The 21,386-nt window shown below is 43.2% G+C and overlaps 1 long non-coding RNA gene across 3 annotated transcripts; it reads left to right on the top strand.

Moving 5' to 3' along the window:
• Positions 1-967: 967 nt before the first annotated feature.
• Positions 968-20,641, top strand: LOC129036657 (uncharacterized). Of its 3 annotated transcripts, none has more exons than XR_008502616.1 (4): positions 968-1,020; positions 1,595-1,760; positions 4,550-4,813; positions 20,341-20,641. It is a non-coding gene; the product is annotated as an uncharacterized LOC129036657 (long non-coding RNA). The 3 variants fall into 3 exon arrangements; XR_008502617.1 differs by having other exon boundaries at positions 1,589-1,760; XR_008502615.2 differs by lacking the exon at positions 968-1,020 and having other exon boundaries at positions 1,117-1,760.
• Positions 20,642-21,386: the final 745 nt, after the last annotated feature.

The raw sequence follows: 21,386 nt of genomic DNA, 5'->3' as shown, positions 1-21,386 counted from the left end.
GGTAAGCAGGTGTAGACATATAGACTCGTGGAGAATTGTGGATTTTTTTTTCTTCAAAAATTCTGTCACGTGTAGTTTTCGTCTTTCCAGCATCTCAATTTCTCTTGGGGAATTCCCCTCCCGCATTTCATTTGATCTTGTCCGATTATCATCATGGTATTTGATCTCCTCCTGCCTGCCACGCCATGGGTACATGGCCCAAGCTGGGCCAACAGAATTCTGCCCTGAATTTATATGTAGGCGCTGGGGAAGAGAAGTAACCTCTCCTCCCTGCCTCCCTTCCCCACCACACACATATATTGGGACAGCTAATCTAAGAGAATGTGGATTAAGGGCTGCTAGAGCTGTGGAAGTGAAGCCAGTCTAAAAGATGTGAGAGAGACAGAGGTCAGATGACATCATGTCAGGCCCTAGACTCAGTCAAGCCCGAGGCTAGATCTGCCTCCTGGTCTACCTCCTGGGCTTCCAGCTATGGGAGTCAATAACCCCCATCCCCCACCCCAACTCTTTCCTTTTCCCTTCCTTTTCTTTTTTCCTTCTTTTTAAAATCTTAAACTCTTGTGAGTTGAATTTCCATCCCTGACTAACTGGGGAGAGGAGATGTTCACAGAGGTGGTGACATCCGAGCTAGTGCGACCAGATTTGAAAAAGCGGGAAAAGCAGATGGATGAAGGAAGAAAGATGAGAGGGAATTAAAAGTGGAAAGCAAGGGTTTGTATGATTTCCAGTCATTGTTTCAATTACAACCCTTTCAGAAACAGCTTCCATAAAGCTAAAATGACATTTCTCCTTGATTCAGAAAACGAATGCTTGGGAATTCTTGCTAGGCTTGCATCAACAAAAGTTGCAAAACTCTTGCATTTTGATATGGACTTTGACCATTCAGGGAACAGCAAAAACAAAACAATGCTTAAATCAGCAAAGGTTGGGGGCATTTCTGAGCATAGCAAAAGTTCAGGATGCTGAGGAAAGATCTTGCTGAATGTATCACAAAGTGAAGTTTTCATCAAGACAGGAAAGGTAATCCAATGAGAACTATATTTTTTGTTGTTTGTTTAAATGAACTCTTTAATGAAAACTTTAAATTCCGGATGATATTAGCCTTTTTTTTTTTTTTTTTTTTTTTTTTCCGGAGCCTCACTCTGTCACCAGGCTGGAGTGCAGTGATGCGATCTCGGCTCACTGCAACCTCTGATTCGCTGGTTCAAGCGGTTCTCCTGCCTCAGCCTCCCGAGTAGCTGGGACTACAGTTGCACGCCACCATGCCCAGCTAATTTTTGTATTTTTAGTAGAGACGGGGTTTCACCATGTTGGCCAGGATGGTCTCGATCTCTTGACATCGTGATCCGCCCGCCTCGGCCTCCCAAAGTGCTGGGATTACAGGCGTGAGCCACTGCGCCCGGCCGCCATGTTGTTTTTGATTATAAAAGAAATACGTAATCAAATGAATTTGAAAAGTACAGAAAAGTACAAGTGTACACTCAATGCTACTCCCCAGAAATCTCCCTGCTAGATTTTTGGTGTATTCCCTTCCAATATTTTCATTCCTTTTCTGACCCATCAAACTTCTGTTCATCCCATGCTTGAGTTTCAGCTCTCTGTATGCAGAAACCCAGAAGCAAGCGGCACAGTGCTTAAGCACACAGGATCTGCAGACGGGTCCGCCTGGGTGCTGATTCCACCTCTGCCTGGATCGGGAGTGAGACCCTACACAGATTAGTTCCTTGATCTTGCTGGGCATTGGTTTATGTCTAAATGAGGTAAGACTAACACTTACCTGGGGCCATCGTGACCATTACCTGAGATTACATATGTGCAGAGATGAGCAGGGTGCCCGGTCAATGGTGAGCCTTGTTAATTGAGAGCCGTTTTTCTTAGAGTTCCAGCTTCATGGCTCCTGCGGCACTTCATAAACTCTCTCTGCATAGTTTTACGGTCCTGAGACCCTACACAGATTAGTTCCTTGATCTTGCCGGGCATTGGTTTATGTCTAAATGCGGTAAGACTAACACTTACCTGGGGCCATCGTGACCATTACCTGAGATTACGTATGTGCAGAGATGAGCAGGGTGCCTGGTCAATGGTGAGCCTTGTTAATTGAGAGCCGTTTTTCTTAGAGTTCCAGCTTCATGGCTCCTGCGGCACTTCATAAACTCTCTCTGCATAGTTTTACGGTCCTATCTTCTCTCTGGACCATGAACTCTTTCAAACAAGGAACTCGGTGTCATTCAACTTTCTGTCCCCAGTGTCTAGCAGGACATCCAGTGAATGCTGTATTTGTTTGTTAAATATGTGGTGAGAATCCTGGTCCATGTGTTTTATGTTTTGCTTTCTTCACTCAAAGTTATATTTTATAAACATGTTCTCAAGTCACATCATGATCTTCATTATTCATTCTTTCATGCTTTTTATTCACTAAATGCTTATTGAACACTGACTGATTCTACATCAGTCATTATTCTAAGTTCTAAGGAGTCTACGGTGAATGGAACACATGTAGCCCCTTGCCCTCACGCAGTTGATTGTGTAGGAAATGAAGACAGATAATAAACACAATGAATAAGTAGAATATATAAGGCCAGACATGGTGGATCACACCTGTAATCCCAGCACTTTGGGAGGCCAAGGCGGGCAGATCACATGAAGTTGGGAGTTTGAGACCAGCCTGACCAACACGGAGAAACCCCGTCTCTACTAAAAATACAGTATTAACCGGGTGTGGTGGTGCATGCCTGTAATCCCAGCTACTTGGGAGGCTGAGGCAGGAGAATCGCTTGAACCCAGGAGGTGGAGGTTGTGGTGAGCTGAGATCTCACCATTGCACTCCAGCCTGGGCAACAAGAGCGAAACTCTGTCTCAAAAAAAAAAAAAAAAATGTAGAATATATACCATGTTAGAAGGTAGTAAGTCCTATAAGTAAACAAAGAAGGGGGTGTGGGGGTGACAGGGAGCCAGGTCAGGGAAGACCTAGGGGAAGGTGCCCTTTCTTGTTTGAATGGCTGTAGAACATTTCATGGAGCAGGTGTGTCAGCTTCCACCTGACCTCTCGAAGAAAATCTTTTTGCACTACCCACTCATGCACATTGGATTCAGTGTGTTTTTTTCTCAGTTGAGGAAAGACCTGGAGATTTTGGGTCCAGAAACTCAGCAGAGCCTTACAGAAGGGAGGCAGAGGAATGCCAGTAACTGAGTGTCCACTGTGAGTGGGGCAGGCAACACATACCCTAACCACTTGCACAAATATCTTCTCTCATCTTCACTGGAACCCTGAGGGGTTAACTACTTATATCGGTCAGGCTTCTCTAGAGAAATGAACCAATAAACTGTATCTATATCTATATCTCTCTATATATACTGTATCTCCATCCATCTCTCTCTCTCCATCTATTTGTCTAGAATTATTTATTTTAAGAAATTGGCTCACATAATTGTTGTGATTGGCAAGTCTGAAATCTCTAGGGCAGGTCAGCAGGCTGGAAACTCAGGCAAGAGTTGATGCTGTAGTCTTGAGGCTGAACTTCACTGGGAAAATCAGGTTTTCCTCTTAGGGCCTTCAACCAATTGAATGAGGTCCACGCACAGTATTGAGGGTAATCTTTTTTGTTTAAAGTCAATTGGTTGTAGATGTCAACCACATCTACAAAACTCCTTCGCAGCAACACCTAGATCGGTGTTTGATTAATTCACTCTATAGACTAGCCAGGTTGGCACATAAAAGCAACCGTCACACTACTCTACACCTGATTTTACACCTCCATTTCTACTCTTGCCTCTAACTGTTCAGTCCCTGATCTCTTGGAAAGGTAAATAAAATCATGCACCTTCTGCTTTTAAATCATCAACAGCTTCCAGTTATACTTATGATAAAATTTGAACTCTTTACTGTGGCCTGTGGACCCTTATGATCTGTCCTGTTCCAGTTCTCCAGTTTTACCATATACCACTGCTCCCCATGCTCACGGTAATGCTGGCTCAACAGGGCAACTTTACCTACCGCAGGGCCTTTGCATATGCTGTTCCCTGTGCCTGGAATGCTCTCAGGTCAAATGTCACTTCCTCAGGGGTGCCTTCCCTGATCACCTATCTGGAGTAGCCCCTCTCACTCACACTGGAGCTCATTGCTTGTTTATTTCTTTTGTCATACTGTTACTATTCAAAATTACCTCATTTAGGCCAGAATTACCTCATTTAGCCTCATGGTGGCTCACGTCTGTAATCCCGGCACTTTGGGAGGCTGAGATGGGAGGATCACTTGAGCCCAGGAGTTCAAGACCAGCCTGGGCAACATAGTAAAACCTATCTCCACAAAAAAATTTAAAAATTAGCTGAGCATGGTGTGGCACATTTGTAGTCTCAGCTAGTTGGGAGGCTGAGGTGGGAGGATCACTTGAGCTTGGGAGGTTGAGGCTGCAGTGTGCTGAGATCACGCTACTATACTCCACCCCGGGCAATAGAGCAAGATTCTTTCTCAAAACAAAACCAAAAACAAACTAAACAAAAAATTACCTTGTTTACTTATTTTTGATTTGTTTCTTCTCTATGTTTTCAGCTAGAATTTTCTACCATAAGGGCAGGAATCCTGTCTTCTTTATCCCCCACTATATTCTCAGCTCCTTGAAAACTGCCTGCAGTTACTGTCACAGCCCAGATTATGCCACGGAACCATTGTGGTGAGGACTCTGTGGTCTCCACCCCTGAACACTGGACGAAAGTCACTCCTCTCCCGAAACTGGTTGCTGCAGCCACTACCAGAATGGAGTCTCCACTGTCTGGGCAGGAGCATCTGACTGGCTGAGCTGAGGTCACATGCCAGGTAACATCAGACCTTTCCTGTAGAGGCCAATGACACCTGCCTCCCACTCAGATGCAGAAGTCCCCTCCTGCCCTTTCTCAGTCAGGATACCCGCACTCCCGACATCACATCATACTGTTTTCTGTCACCGGCTTTCCATAATTTCTGACACTAATTTTCAGTTATTAGTGTCACCTTCCTCAGAGGTGCCTTCCCTAACCACTTGTCTGGAGTAGCCAAGAGTAATGGCGTTGTTTGTCGTTACTTTCAATGGCAAAAACCACAATTACGTTTGCACCAAGCTAATACTTTTGCCTGTTCTGGAACTCATTCATGCTCTGAAACATTTATTATTCATATAAATGGAATCATACGGCCACACTTGTGTGTGTATATGTCCGGCTTCTTTCACGCAGCATGTTTTCGAGATTTATCCACGGTGTTGGATTCTTTTCCCATTGTGGCATAGAATTCTGTTATATATCACATTTCTTTTTGTATCCATTTTTCAATTGTTGGACCTTTACAGTATTTCCAGTTTGGGGCTATTATGAATAAAGCAGCCAAGAACAATCAAGCACAAACTTTTTAAAAAAATTAATTTATTTATTATACTTTAAGTTCTAGGGTACATGTGCACAATGTGCAGGTTTGTTACATACGTATACATGTGCCACGTTGGTTTGCTGCACCCATTAGCTCGTCATTTACATTAGGTATTTCTCTTAATGTTACCCCTCTCCCATCCCCCTGGCCAGCATTTCTTATTTTAGAGTGAAAGCCCAGTAAGCCTCACATACAAAGCATCTGAAGAACACATCATGAATTGGCTCTTTGTTTAAAAATAAAGCGTGCTAAGCATCGCTTAGAAGCCAATTATGTCTTTGAAATAGTTCCTAGAGGCTAAAGACAATGTTTATCATTCCGAGAAAACTGAGCCACTCTGTTATGGGTTTTAAGGAACTGGTTCATTAGTCAAATTAATCTTATTATATGTAATAGGGCAGAATTAAGGAAGAAGTAATACTTCACATTTCTTTTTGCCCTGGTTCAGCACTTGCTGTTCTATTTCCTGCACTCTTTGGAGAGGAATACCATACTCTGCTTGCTGTTTAGATCCAATCCATGCATTCATCTAACATGTATTTGCTGAGTACCTACTCTGTGCCAGCGCAGGACAGGCACCAATTAGTGAGTGAGACTGAGTCTCTCCTTTTGAGAAGCTTGCAATAAATGAATACACACACATTCCACGGGTGATAAGCAGGATGAAGAATGTGGGATGAGAGGCGAGAGCAAGGCAGGATGGGGGCCTATTTTAGAGGAGATGTGGAGGGACGGCCTCTCTGTAGAGGTGATGTTGGAGCAGAGGCCTGAGTGAAGGAAGAGAGTGAGCCATGTGGCTATCTGGGGAAGAGCATTCCAGGCAGAGGGAAGAACAAGTGAAATTTGCCTCAGGACTGTCCTAAAGGCAGATTGTAAAGGAAGCTAGTGTGAATTTCTGATAAGTATGTTGACCAGACTGAGACATGGGGAGGCTGAGGGTAAACTAAGTCAGGGCTCCAGCAAGTACATACAGCACCATTGTAGGAATTTCGCAAGGTTACCCTTTCTGGCAGACAAGTTACAGCTGACCTCCTGAGGCTCCTCTCTAAGATTGAAAGAGCCCCAGGCTATGATTGAAAGAGCTCCAGGCAGGCCCAGCTCATAAACAGAGCCCCTGGTGAATTCCAGCTTCCTCCTGCTCCCCTGGGCAGGAGCATCTTTGTGCAGTGCACAGGCTGCACAACTGAATGTGGCAGTCCTCACAGAGGGTCATTTGAAACAGACTCACCCAAGTCATAGGCAAATTGCAACACAGAGTAGACATTCTTTTTCTGGTTATTTTGTTATGGATTTGAAAACTCTCACCAAGAACCCTGAAACATTCGTGGAGGGATAATATATCGAGATTTTGGCTGGTTAGCTGATTAACTGATCCAACCCCCAACTGCCTTTGCTATTCCTCTTCTTCCTCATCAAATGACTGCGCTGCTCTGGGCTAATTTTCTCAATGATAAGCTGCATCAAGGCAGAAAGAAAGGCTCTAGACTCAGAACTCTAGGGTCAATAAATCTGAATCCTTAGGGGGATGGAGAAAGTCTGAATGGAGACAAGATGTTTGAAAGAAATGATTCACTTTATTCCCACCCTCCATTTCTGTTTTCCTGTCCTCTGTAGGCAACAGCTCTAACACGTTACAAAATATCTTTGCAGAATATGTAATGCTTTGGGCATATGGTTTTAAGTTATAAAAATGGAGATCCCATTTGCTTTCTCACTTGTCACTCACTGTTGAGTGCTTGGGATCTGTTTATGTTGTTTTGTATAGATCTAGTTTGTTCTTTCTAACTCCTGATAAAATTCCCTGGCGTAGACCCACCACATTTTACTTATCTACTACCTAGGATGCATTTTACTTATCTACTACCTAGGATGTGTTATGGTACTTCTCAGTACCATAAACCCTGCAAAAACTTATTAATGTATATCCAATTATGGTCTTGTTTAATAAGGACTCCAGAAACATATCCAAGGGTGAAATTTCTGTAGATACCTGCCTGTCTAATTTAGATAGCACTGCCAGAGGACTTTGCAGAATGATGGCATTGTATAACTTATCACCAGTATGCAAAAATGCTCCTTTTTTTTCATGTCTCACCAAGACTTGGTGTTATTCTTCTTTCTAAGTTTTGCCAATCTGATGGGAATTAAGTGCTATATTGTCATTTTAATTTGTATTTCTTTGGTTATTAAAAAATTTGAGAATCTTCTCATCTACTTATTAGCACTTCTTTATGTTTGTTGCCTTTTTTTCCTTTTCTTTATATCTTTGTAAGTGTTTCAAGTCTGCCAAAAACATTGTGAATATCTTCCCCCGACCTGTCATCCTCCTGTTAGTTTTGTCTACAGTGTACTTTTGTTGAACAGATTATCTCGAACATTGGTGTAATTAAATCCATTAATTTGTTTTTCTTTTGTTTTGGCCTTTTGACGTCTTATTAGAGAAGGTCTCCCTCAACATGGGCTTAAAATGTTTGCTCTAATGTTTAATGCTTTAGTTGTATAGTTTACACCTCACATTCAGGTCTTTCATTCATCTAGAAAGTAAAATGTAATCTAAAATCTGTCTAGAGTTTGTAGGCAGTATAAGAGGTAGGAATTCGGCTTTATTTTTCTTCAAAGAGTGAGCCGATTTCCCTTGTGCTCTCAGCTAAACTGGATCAGGGCATGTAAGGCATGTAGGGATTTACTACTCCCACAGAATGGAAATGATTTCATCAGGCTGAAGGAAGAGGAGAGCAGATGGAAAACGTGGAAAACTCAGACATTAATGTGCTCCAGGGAGAAGGAATCTGCATCCTGCTTCCCTGACAGAGCATGGTGGTGAGTCTTGGGAGATGGGGACTTCGCTTCATGGAGATTCTTGGGCTCTCAGTGTGGGATATGAAAACAGAGCTAGCAGATCCAAAGCATCCCACGGACGGGAATGAGGGATGTGTAAACACAAGTACTGACAGACGGATGAGCAACTATGTAAACAGTGAGCTCTTTGAACTGTTGCAAGATCACATGGGCCCTCCCACTATGTCCTGGAAATTAGATGTAATCCCTAGAAAATGAGGAGATAGGTAAACTTTGAATTAACTAAGATAAACATTCAATCACCCCGGTGGAAGGAGGGCTCCAGATAGAGTTGTTTTTTTTTTTAGCTCAATTATGGGAGATGCTCATGTTATTGGCTAATAAGTGAAGTTCACACATACATCTTTATGGTTTCAGTTTGTCTTACTACATCAAGCAAGGTGATGCCTGAACTAAACTTGATCAGTTGCAGCTATAGGTTGGCTAAGAATCCAAGAGTTTGGCAAAAATCAATGAAAGCATCCTGTGAGAACCAGTTGCCTATATGAAACTTAGAATAAGGAGTATTGTATAATTTATTATCATTTGTAAATTTTGCTCTACACATCATTTATGTCAGTATATTTATAATAAATTTGCTTGATAGGTGCAGCAAATCACCATGGCACACATTTACTTATGTAACAAACCTGCACATATCTGCACGTGTACCCCAGAACTAAAAATAAAAATTAAAACATAAAATAAATTTTCTCTCTCTCTATACACACACATATATACAGCATATATATACACATATAGTATATATGTATATGCATGACAGCAAACCTCCTGAGGTGCCTATATGCATATCCACATATGTGATATATCCACACACATATCCACAGTGTGGACCCCAGTACTCCCCCTTAGTGTTCTGGGTTACAGAACCAAGAAGCGTCTCCTCCAAGATGGAAAGAACCTTGTCTTTAACAGCAATGTTGAACAGTTGAATTATTAAGCAAATCTGGAGTAGCTCTTCCTGGGGAAGAAAATGTTTTCATTGCTTAAGCTAATTAAGTTGGAGTTACTACTTTGTGCAGCGAAAACGTCCTCACTGATACTCTGGTTGTGGAATAGTTTGGGGGCTAGTTGTTAAGTAATCGTCTCTCTGCTCCAAACCCAATTTTTTGTAAATGCTTTGTGATTCTATGACTCTGTAAGCCACATTTGTGCTTTGCCAGCTGGCTCTAATGCAGGCCTAGGGAGGGAGGAAAGACTGAAAGCAGAAGGAGAGACATGTCCCTTCCTGTTTGCATCTTATTCTTGTTGGCATCACTACAGCCTTGCTTCTTCATCCAAGAGCTAGGTTTTTTCCACACACCCTGATTCAGCCCCATTACACCCCTTTAGAGATCCCAGCACCTCTCCTCAGGGTTCTGGGTCCTGGAAACAAAGGGCCTCTTCTCTAAGCTCAGGGCCAGGAGCACCAGCCAAAGAGTGCTCTCTTTTCCCCGAGTCTCTCTGATTTCATAATCCCAGCCTCTCCTCTTCATTCCCCTGGTATTAGGAATGGTAGCTGATTCCTGCAGTTGCTACACTGTGATGGCTTCAGTGTTCTGTCACCTGTTTAAACAATTCTTTAGATTAAATCCTCTGTTAAAATAACTTCTGTATTTTCTGTTTCCCGATGAACTCCCTGACAGACAGAATGTGTTCGATGGACATTTGTTGATTATCTTCCCATATCATTACTCCCCTTCTTCTGCTGAGAGAAGCAGTCACTAGTACCCCAGTTTGTAGCAGCCACTTGGTTGGGGAGTGTAGAATCCAGATTTCAGCTCCAGGATGATTTGCTTAATCCTACTAGCATGTTACATGCCCGTAGCTGCAGTTCTTGGCTAAGACAAAAGGCCAAGTGTGTTCCAACTGGGGACAGAGAGAGGGCCTCCAGGATGGCATGGGAGGCAGAAAGCTCTGGAGGCCCAAAGGGAGAGGCGGGTGCTGCTGGGAGGGAGTGCACCACATGGGGCCAGAGGACTATGCTGACATACCCAAGTGCATGGCAGAGAGAGGGAGAGAAATCCAGTGCCTGGCCTCGATGCTGACCTTCTGGAATCAGTACAGGCTCTGGGCTCTTCTGCCATTAGTCTCGCCTCTGAATAAATTGGGCCAGATGTTCTGTTATATGCAATCTAAAGAGCCATAACTGATGGCATGAAGATGGGAAACCAGGGTTTATTTAGCACACAGCATATACCCAGCTCTGGGCTGGGCTCTCTTGTGGAAGCTGTGTTGTTGAGCCCTCTTTGTACAGCTGTTTCCATAGTACACATGTGGGAACTGAGTCACAGAGAGGTGGAGTATTATACTCAAGGTCACACAGAAAGTAAGTGCAGAGCCTACATATTTTTCTCAGACAACATTTTGTGATGAGGATAACTATAATTCAGGTTTAACTGGCAGCAAAACTATCTATGCCCTCAGAGAGAACAAGGTGGCAGGTATTTAAAGTGGAACACATAGAAAGGGGGTTTTCACATAGAAAGTCTTAGTCATCCTGACAGGATTCTTCTTGTTGACTTTATTGAGGCATAGTTTATGTATCACACACTGCACAATTCATGGTAAGTTGTATAGTTCATTGAGTTTTGACCAAGGTATATACATTTGTATATCTACTATCACAATCGAAATTTAGAATATATCCAGTGTCCAAAAAAGTTTCCCTTGTGTCCCTTTGCAGTCAAGCCCCCATTCCCAACAACCATTAGTCTGCTTTCTGTAACTCTAAATTAGCTTAGCCTTTTCTAGCATGCCCAATCAATGGAATCCCTATAGCATGTCTTTTGTGTCTGTCTTGTTTTGCTTATCACAATGGCTGTGAAATTCCTCCACATTGCCGCGTGCATCAGTGCATTGTTCCTTTTCATTGTCATGTAGTATTCCATTGTATAAGGATGCTGGATTTTTTATCCATTGAACAGATAGGATTTTTGAGACCAGCTTCTTGGGAGCCACTGGAGTGGGGCTTTTGGCCAAGAGGCTTTGCCAGGCATGGTGGCTCATGCCTGTAATCCCAGCACTTTGGGAAGTCAAGATGGGAGGATCACTTGAGGCCAGGGGTTTGAGATCATCCTGGGCAACACAGCCAGAACTTGTCTCTATGAAAAGAAAAAAAAAAAAAGAAAAGAAGGAAAGAAATTAGCCAGGTAAGGTGGTGAGAACCTGTAGCCTTAGCTACTTAGGAAGCTGAGGTGGGAGGATGGCTAGAGCCCAGGAATTCAAGGCTTCAGTGAGCCATAATCACGCCACTGCACTCCAGCCTGAGCAATAGAGCAAGATCCTGTCTCTAAAGAAAAAACAAAACAACAGAAAAAGGCGGCTCTGGGGTCTGGATGACTTGGGGAGGTGTGGTCCGAGGTGGTGGTGCACCGGACTGTTCTGCTTGTGGCTTCTCCATGCAGAGGTGGCCTCTGAAATTTCTGTTTACCTCAATTCAGTGCCTCTGTAGACCACATCAGCTTCCTGCTTTGTCAGATTTTCAGCGCAATTCTGACAATGACCGCTTGAGGCAGGGTTGCAGAGGAGGACAGAGAGGCTGAGGGAAGGGATGAGCTTGCACACTCAGTCGGCGTCGTTTTGCAGGGCTATGAGGAGGGTCCAGGTTTTTGTTTCCAGGTGCATGACTCTCTCCCTTACTAATCTCACTGTTGCCTTCAACAGCCCCGCTTGCATAGGAAGAAGTCCCTAATATGACTGAGCTCAGCCTGCAAATCAGCTCTTGACATTGTTGGCTGTTGCATAGTGTGGAATCTTCCTTGAGGAAAAAGGCCTTTGATTTGCTTTTGGTGGACAGGTAGGGAGGACAAAAATCATACACATTCTTTGAATTACATCAGAGATAAAAATGGGACTTTTTAAGAGGGCCTTGTATTAAACAAAAATCTGGGAACACCTATTCTATGTTGTAGCTGAGGCACTCGATTTTTCAGCTAGTATTTTGCTTTGTTTAAAGATGCTGATAGTTAATTTGCATACAGCTGGAAAAAGGTCTGGTTCTTGCACGGCAATTCCTAGGAGACCTGAGACCCTTTTAACCAACACACTGCCTGCCAGGTGTTACTTGATTTTTTAGACATGTTTGCATGCAGCTAAGGCCAAAATGCGTTTGATTCATTTAGGAGAAATGCTGCAGTGGAGTATGCCAGAGATTGAAAAATGCACTTGGATTTCAATTCAATTTCCCTGCTAAATAGTGCATTTGTGTCTGTATGGCTCAGTGTAATCTAGCCAGCATCGTGAATCTCAAGGCTTTCTATCGCAGACAACAGAGGTCCTTCCTCCTAGTGTAAACAGAAGGTAATTTGTTAAAGGATATTGGATAGTTTGCAAAACTCTGGCGTGTTTCAAGAACCAGACACAGCACAGTTGGGAGAATCAGTCAGTCGTATCAAGGGTTGTTCTAGCAAAAACAATGCAGCTGTTAACCACCTGCCACTCGGCACCTGTGGGTCTAGAGACTCAGCCACAGAGCTGTCCAGGTGAGCCTCTTATCTGCCACAGTCCTACCTTTCACTTCTGACAGTCATGACCAAGTCTAGTGATACATCAGACAGGCCTAAACCAGGTCACACACCTGTACCCACACTGCAAAGGAATCTGAGACTTTGCTTTTTAGCTCCTCATCCCCTATCATGCTGTGAGGCAAGCTTCGATGGCACTGGAATGGGTGCTGAGGGAGCCAGCTTTCAGTCTCTGCCACAAGTACTCACCATAATTCAGCAGAGACCATGATGTTAGAGGAGCAGAGCCAGAGTCTATGTTGTCCCATTCAAGGCAACATTTCAAAGTTTGATTTTTGAACCTCCGTTTCCTAGTTTGAGAAATATGGTTAGAAATTGTATGTTACAGAGCATGGTGAGCGGCTTGGATCTCCCTTCAAATAAGAACTTGCTGTTTCACTGTTAGGAGTGAATTTAGCTGACAGCTTCTAGCTGTCAGAGCCTTCAGGGTCCACCTTCACTTTTGAGCAGAGGCCACACTGTTTCCAGTTCCTGCTAGCCAATGACCAAGCATGGTGGGAACACTAGGGCCTATTTCTGCCAATGCATGATGCTTGTGATGGGAAATCTTTGCTCTGAAGATCCCTATTGGGTTGGGGTGGCTGAATCTTCTGTCACATCTGCATCGCAGTCTTTTCCCTGCCTAATCCTGCTTCCTCTCCTTTTTGTCATCCACAGGTATTACTCCTAATAAACTTCTTATATTCTTAATTCTCTCTCAGTGTCTGCATCCCAGGGGACCCAACTGATACGTGGGACTTTGGTGAAGATGAAATGAGGCAATAATCCATGAAAGCATTGAACAGAGTGCGTGATACACAATTTTGAGAATTTTTTCTTTAATTCCTCCCTTTCCATTATAATCTATGTCAAATCCAATGGAAACTTCCATTATTTCCACCTTCAAAAATGTACCTTGAGGCCAGGTGTGGTGGCTCATGCCTGTAATCTCAGCACTTTGGGAGGCCAAGGCAGAGAGATAACTTGAGGTCAGGAGTTTGAGACCAGCCTGGCCAATAAGGTGAAATTGCGTCTCTACCAAAAATACAAAAAATTAGTGGGGCGTGGTGGCATGCACCTGTAATCCCAGCTACTGGGGAGGCTGAAGCAGGAGAATTTCTTGAACTGGAGAGGTGGAGGTTCCAGTGAGCTGAGATAGTGCCACTGCACTCCAGCCTGGGCAACAGAGCAAAACTCTGTCTCAAAACAAAAACAACAACAACAAAAAACCTTGAATTCATCTACTTTTTGACTACCTCCAGTGCTATGACCCCAGTCCAAGGCACCATTGTTTCTAGCCTTGTGTTAGTTTGCTAGGGTGACGTAACAAAGTACCATGAACTGAGTGAATGAAGCAACAGAAATTTATTGTCTTGCAGTTCTGGAGGCTGAAAGTCCAAGTTCAGAGTGTCGGCAGGGTTGGTTCTTTCTTGGGGCTGTGAGAGAGGATCTGTTTCTTGCCCTTGGCTCTGCTGCTGGTGGTTTGCTGATAATTGTTGGCATGCTGTGGCTTGTGTGAGCACCACCCCAATGTCTGCTTTCACTGCATGGCATTCTCCCTGTGTGTCTGTGTGCAGTGTGCAGCCAAATTTCCTCTTTGTCATTTATTTTATTTTTTTGGGACAGAATCTCGCTCTGTCGCCAAGCTGGAGTGCAGTGGCATGATCTTGGCTCACTGCAGCCTCCTCCTCCTGGGTTCAAGTGATTCTCCTGCCTCAGGCTCCCGAGTAGCTGGGACTACAGGCACGTGCCACCATGCCCAGTTAATTTTTGTACTTTTAGTAGAGATGGGATTTCACCATGTTGGCCCGGATGGTCTCAGTCTTTTGACCTCGTGATCTGCCTGCCTCGGCCTCTCAAAGTGCTGAGATTACAGGCATGAGCCACCACGCCTGGCCCCAAATTTCCTTTTTTTTTTTTTTTATAAGGATACCAGTTACGTGGATTAAGGAACCACCTTCCTCTAGCGTGACTTCATCTAAACTTAATTATACACGCAACCATCCTATTTCCATAGAAGGCCACATTCTGAGCTACTGGGGGTTAGAACTTCAGCATGTGATTTACTGGGGAACACCATTCGGCCCTTAAGAGGCCTGAACAAAGCCTCTTAATTGGTTTCTCTGCTTCCTCTACTACCCAGCGTTGAGGACAATCTTACATGCTTGAATCTGACTACATCATTCCACTTCTTGGCTCCCTGGGTGTCCTCCTGTCACACATGGAATACCACCCAACCTCCTCACGTGGCTGGTGATGCCCTTGTGCTCAGGTGTGGACACATCTCTGGCTTCATCCCTCACCACTCTTGTCAGCTTAGTAACTCGGGCCTCCTTTCCTCAAGTGTGCTGAGTTCTTTCCCACCCCGCGGCGTGTGCACTGGCTGTTTTGCACTGTCTGGAAATCTCTCCCCTCCTGGCTCTTTCACAGATAAAATCCTTCTCTTTATTCAGGTCTCAGCTCAAATGTCACTTCTTCCAAGGGGTCTTCGCTCACCCCCAAGTTAAGAAGGCTCATCCATCAGGATAGGTCAAATTATATTGTGCTAGCAAATGATCCTCAAATTTCAGTGACTTACAACAATAACAATTCTTTTTTGTTTTGTTTTGTCTTTGAGACAGAGTCTCGCTCAGTCGCCCAGGCTGGAGTGCAGTGGCGCGATCTTGGCCACTCCCGGGTTCAAGCAATTCTCATGCCCCAGCCTCCCAGGTAGCTGGAATTACAGTCGTGTGCCACCATGCCCAGCTAACTTTTATATTTTAGTAGAGACGGGGTTTTGCCATGTTGGCCAGGCTGGTCTCAAACTCCTGGCCTCAAGTGATCCACCCGCCTGGGCCTACCAAAGTGCTGGAATTACAGGCGCGAGCCAGTGTGCTTGGTCCAACAATGACAATTCTATCAAGGGCCAGCTGCAGCTCCTGTTCACAAAGACTTCACTCTGGGACACAGGCTGATGAACAGCCTTCACTGGGGCATTGCTGGACTTAGGGCAGAGTGAAGAAAGATGGTGAGCCATAAGCATAAAAACCAGGCTTCTTCCTGGCAATAATACACATCTCTCCAGCCTCATTTTATTGGCTAAATCAGGTCACATGGACACTCCCCAGTTCCCCAGGGTGGGGACCTATAATAGTCCCATAGAGTACAAAGCATGTGTTCCTTAGGGATGTGTAAAGTCCCATAGCTAAGCCTGAAGTCAATGAGCTGGGCAAGTAGAATATTCTCCCAAGGAAAGGCAGCAAATATTATGAACAATAATTTACCAAAAAGGTCACCCCCAGTCTGTATTTTCTCTTAATACTTCCTATTGTTTGCTTTCTTTCATAGCAATTATTACAATTATAAATTGTAAAGAAGTCCACGGTGATTTAGGAGCAGTGTGTGTACTGTGTGTGTATAAATACGTCATCGGATAAATGAATACGTAAACTTGAAAGATCATGGAACGAGGCCAGGCTTTGGAATCAGATAGAATCAAGTATGAATCTCAGCTTTGCCTCTTATTAGTATATGACCTCAGGCTAGTTAACAAGTATTTCAGTGCTGTAGTTTCTTCATATTCAAAACAAGGATGATAAAACTTTCATCAGAGTTGGCCCATAGAGGGCACCAACAAAACATTAGTTTCCTTCTCACTGTGTTGGTTTTGTAGTCATCATTATTTTTTAGGCATGTGTGTTCACTGCAACATATATGAGCAATAGCATGACATTGGTTATGTTGCAGCAAATATAGAAGAACATTTTTAAAAAAAAATTTTACTTTAAGTTCTGGGATACATGTGCTGAATATGCAGGTTTTTTACATAGGTATACATGTGCCATGGTGGTTTGCTGCACCTATCAACCCGTCATCTAGGTTTTAAGCCCCACATGCATTAGGTATTTGTTTTAATGCTCTCCCTCCCCTTCCCCCTCGACCCCTGACAGGCCCCTGTGTGTGATGTTCCCCTCCCTGTGTCCATGTGTTCTCATTAGAACAACATTTTTATACTGGCTTTGATTCAGAAATCCCTCCATTTGAGATTGGCTGTGTTTTGCAGTAATGTAACCCAATTAATTAAATTGTAAATTTATACATTAATTAAAGTAAATTTAATTTAATTTCATGATCTCTGGCTCTGCCACTGAGTCTCATATGCTCTAGTGAATGTGTTAAATTTGGCTTTAAAAAATGACATCTGTTGATCTATTGACTGCCTTGTTTCAATTTGCAAATTTGTTTTTCATGCCATAAGTAGTTTAAAAATATATATTTTTAAGTAATAATAATGAGTCTTAGTCTCAAAGAAATCTATGTGATTTGGAGAGTTATCTCTGGCTCTTTAGCATTTGATCCAAGAGCTACTCTGATACACAGAACATCCCAGCCACGCTTTCTCCAATGAATAGAGATTATGGTCTTTCAAGTTAGACAGGGCTGGGCAAGACACTGGCTCCATCATCTTATTCATTCTGAGACTTTGGGAAAATCCCCTCCCCTCTTGGAGCCTCCCTTTTCTCTTGGGTAAGATGGAGACGATGTCTGCACAAGCTCCTCACCCAGATGGGATGAGTGCAGACCATCACATCATGCCCAGGAATCAGGACTGGTGCAATTGGTAGCTTTTACTGGCCCATGAGCTGTGGTACATGTCACCTACAGGAATGAAAATAGGAAAGAATATTAGACAGAAACCAAAATAAAAACATGAATGTACTGTCAAATAAATCTTCATTCTGGAGGGCTCAGGATGATCCTGGGACGAGGTGGCAGCAGGGTGCATAAGGGGTGGCAAGCAAATGGCAGGTATTCTTTGTTCCGTAGAACAATTTGGGGATGGCTGTCTGGTAGGCAGAGAGCTGCAGCCACTTTATGTAGAATGCTGGCATTTCAGGGAATGTTCTTTGGCAAAAGGAAGCCTACCCTGGGTGACTTCGTCCAAAAGAGGACTTGATGGTAAACATAACGGGGCACTCACAGGCTAGAAAAGAGCGCCGATCCTTCAGGTCTGCCATGGAGGGGTCAGGGAAGCACCGGGGTCTTCAACAGCACACAACGACAGAGCAACACTCTGGAGGCTGTTGCCTGATGGCTCAGCTCTGACCTCCTTTTCTTTTTATTGTGATAAAATAATATAAAATTGACCATTTTCACTCTGTTTAAGGGTACGGATCAGTGGCATTGACTACCATCACATTGTTGTGAAACCATCACCACCGTCTATCCACAGAACTCTTTATATTTTGCAAAACTGAAACTCTGTAATTGTTAAAGACTTCAGATAAATTAAATTTAACAGAGTTTAAATGAACAAAGAAAGATTCGTGAATTGGGCAGTCTCCTAAACCAGAATAGGTTCAGAGAGACCCTGTTGCTGCAGTGTGGTCAAAGATTGCCGGACAGAAAAAGGAAAGTAATGTACAGAAAGTGGAAGTGAGGTGCAGAAACTACTGTATTGGCTACAGCTCAATGTTTGCCTTATTTAAACAGGGTCTGGCCACCTTTGATTTGCAGAAACTCAGTGACTGGTACAAGAGTAGGTTACAGTCTGTTCCTACATCCAGTTAGGGGACAGTTCATGTATGGAGGGATCTTTAGGCTGAACTTAAAATATGTAAGCAGTCAGCTTTAGGCTAAGCTTAATTTAACACTACAAATTAGACAATGACTCCCCCTCTACCCAGCCCCTGCAACCACTATTCTGTTTCTATGAATTTGACTACGAACCCCCTATGAGGGGAATCACACAGAGTTTGTTATTTTTGTGACTAGCTTATCTTACTTAGCATAATGTCTTCAAAGTTCATCCACATTGTGGCGTGGGTCAGAATTTTCTTCCTTTTAAAGGCTGAATAATATTTAATTGTATGTATATACCACATTTTGTTTACTCATTCATCGACGAGTAAACAAATTCATTGACTCATTCTATCAATGGACACTTAAGCTGATTAACCTTTTGGCTGTTGTTAAAAAAAATTAATTTGGAGTCCATTTGGCTGAGAACCCAGCACCCTGGATTCCTACATAAGGAAACTGAAACCCCATTCAGTGTGAGTGACCATAGCCTAGGAAAATGAAACCCCAGCTTAACCATTCAGAAATTGCTAACTAACCTCTCACTACACAATTTACCCATCAGAAACCTCCAGCTGACCTCTAACTGGAGACCTCCTGCCTTAGCCAATCAAATATTTTCTTTGTCTTGCTTTCATGAACACCTTTTAACAATTTTCCCCTCACACCCTCTTGGTGGAGCCCAAACTACTCGCAGTTTTGTGCTACCTGATTCATGAATTATTGTCTGCTCAAATAAATGCTTTAAAATGTTATCATGCCCACGATGATCTTTTCACTCTACTGTAAATGATGCTGTTGCAAACATAGGTGTACAAATAACTCTTTGAGTTCCAGCCTTCAATTCCTTTGGTTATGCACCTAGAAACAAAATTGCTGGATCATATGGTAATTCTATTTTTGAGGAAGGAACTTCTGTGCTGTTTTCCATAGTAGCTGCACCATTTTACATTTCCACCAGCAATGCGCAAGAGTTCCTTCCAATCCCTCTACATCCTCACCAACACCAGCTATTCTCTGCTTGTTTGATAGTAGCCATCCTAATGGGTGTGAGGTGGGATCTCACTGTGGTTTTGGTTTCCATTTCCCTAATGATTAGTGATGCTGAGCATCTCTTCCTGTGCTCATTGGCCATTTGTATAACTTATTTGGAGAAATGTCTATTGAAGTCCTTTGCCTAGTTTTTAATTGTTGTTGTTGAGTTATAGGAGTCCTTTACATATTATGAATATTAATTTTTTATTAGGAATTTGATTTACAAACACTTTCTCCCGTTCTATAGGTTGTCTTTTTTTTGAGACGGAGTCTTGCTCTGTAGTGTAGTGGCACGAGCTCCGCTCACTGCAAGCTCCGCCTCCTGGGTTCATGCCATTCTCCCCCCTCAGCCTCCCTAGTAGCTGGGACTACAGGTGCCCACCACCACGCCCGGCTCATTTTGTTTTTGTATTTTTAAGGTTTCACAGTGTTAGCCAGGATGGTCTTGATCTCCTGACCTCATGATCCACCCGCCTTGGCTTCCCAAAGTGTTGGGATTACAGGCGTGAGCTCCCCTGCGCCTGGCCTATAGGTTGTCTTTTTACTCTGTTTACAGTGCCTTTTGATGTGCAAAATTCTTCATTTTGGAGTCCAATTTCCGTCTTTTTTCTTTTGTCGCCTGTGTTTTTAGTGTCATAAAGAAGAAATCACTGCCAAATCCAATGCCATGAAGTTTTCTCCTTATGTTTTATAATTTTAACTTTTCCGTTTAGCTCTTTAGTCTATTTTAAGCTAGTTTTTGTAGATACTGTGAGATAAGGGTATGACTTCATTCTTCGGCAAGTAGATATCCAGTTCTCCCAGCATCATTTGTTGAAAAGACAGCTCTGTCCTTTTGTCCTTCTGTCTCCATGGAAATTTCAGATGCCTGAGAGAGAGTCTGAACAGAGTACTGTGGGTCTTGTGCCTGTCCCACCTGGTCAGGGGAGTTGAGGCCCATGACGGGCAGCCTGCCAGGACTACATGGTCTGGGAGAGACCAATCCAATTGTTGTTTTTTTGTCAGGTGAACAAAAAAGGAGGTGCCCTCTGCAGCCAGGGACAGAGTGTCAGCATGAACCATCATTGTTTGAAGATGGGAAATCTGCCAGGTTCATCAGTTCATTTGCCTCTGTAACATGAGAGAAGACACAAACAAGGTTGGATTCTGAGTCTCCTATTTCTGGCAAAGTAAAATGTCAGTTTATAAACCTTCCAAAAATGATAGATGCTGATCTGAATACCATTTCCTGTGATGGTCAATCAGCAGGAAAGGCCTTGAGAGATTCAAGGTACGTTACTTACAGACAACCTCTTAAGACCCCTTTTGTGGTTTCTAATCAGGGAATGGAGTTCTTTTTTTTTTTTTTTTTTTTTTAATTTTTAGTTCAATTGTTTTTGAGGAACAGGTGGTGTTTGGTTACATGGATAAATTCTTTAGTGGTGATTTCTGAGATTTTGGGGGATCCATCACCTGAGCAGTGTACACTCTACCCAATGTGTAGTCTTTTATCCCTCATCCCCCTTCTAAACTTCACCCCAGAGTTTTATTCTTGAAATGTTTCCTACTTCCAATTTTATCATTTTTTTTTTTTCCTAAAAGGCTGTACTGTTCAGGATTTCATCTACAGGTGAAGCCACACCAGCTTTTTTCCTTCCTTTACCTACATTTAGGAAGACCTTCTTCAGCAAGATTGCACACAGAATTTCTTCCAATAAGGCAAGACCTAAAGAAATCTAAGACCTAGTAAAAGTTTATATAATGAAGCAATCGATTTTAAAGAAAGGGGCAAATAGTGTATAATATTTGCTACCATATCTGGTTGCCTCAGGTAGAAACAGAAGAGTCAATTAGAGGTGCTGCTCATCTGATTTTACAGAGTTGCTCTGAAAGCTAGAGACACATAGCCCATGACCTAACAACTCAGGTCCATGGTGTATGCCCTTGGGGAGGCTGAGATGATGATGCGGAGGCTGGTTGAGGTAACCCATACAAGAGACATTGAGACCTGGATTAGAACACTAGGTGTTAAAATCAGGTGAAAGGAGCAGATGTCTCCCCGAATCCCAGAA

Source organism: Pongo pygmaeus, chromosome 4, assembly GCF_028885625.2.
Source record: "Pongo pygmaeus isolate AG05252 chromosome 4, NHGRI_mPonPyg2-v2.0_pri, whole genome shotgun sequence".
Classification (NCBI taxonomy): domain Eukaryota; kingdom Metazoa; phylum Chordata; class Mammalia; order Primates; family Hominidae; genus Pongo; species Pongo pygmaeus.
The sequence above is the reverse complement of the archived record's forward strand: the minus strand, read 5'-3'. Positions and strand labels throughout refer to the sequence as shown.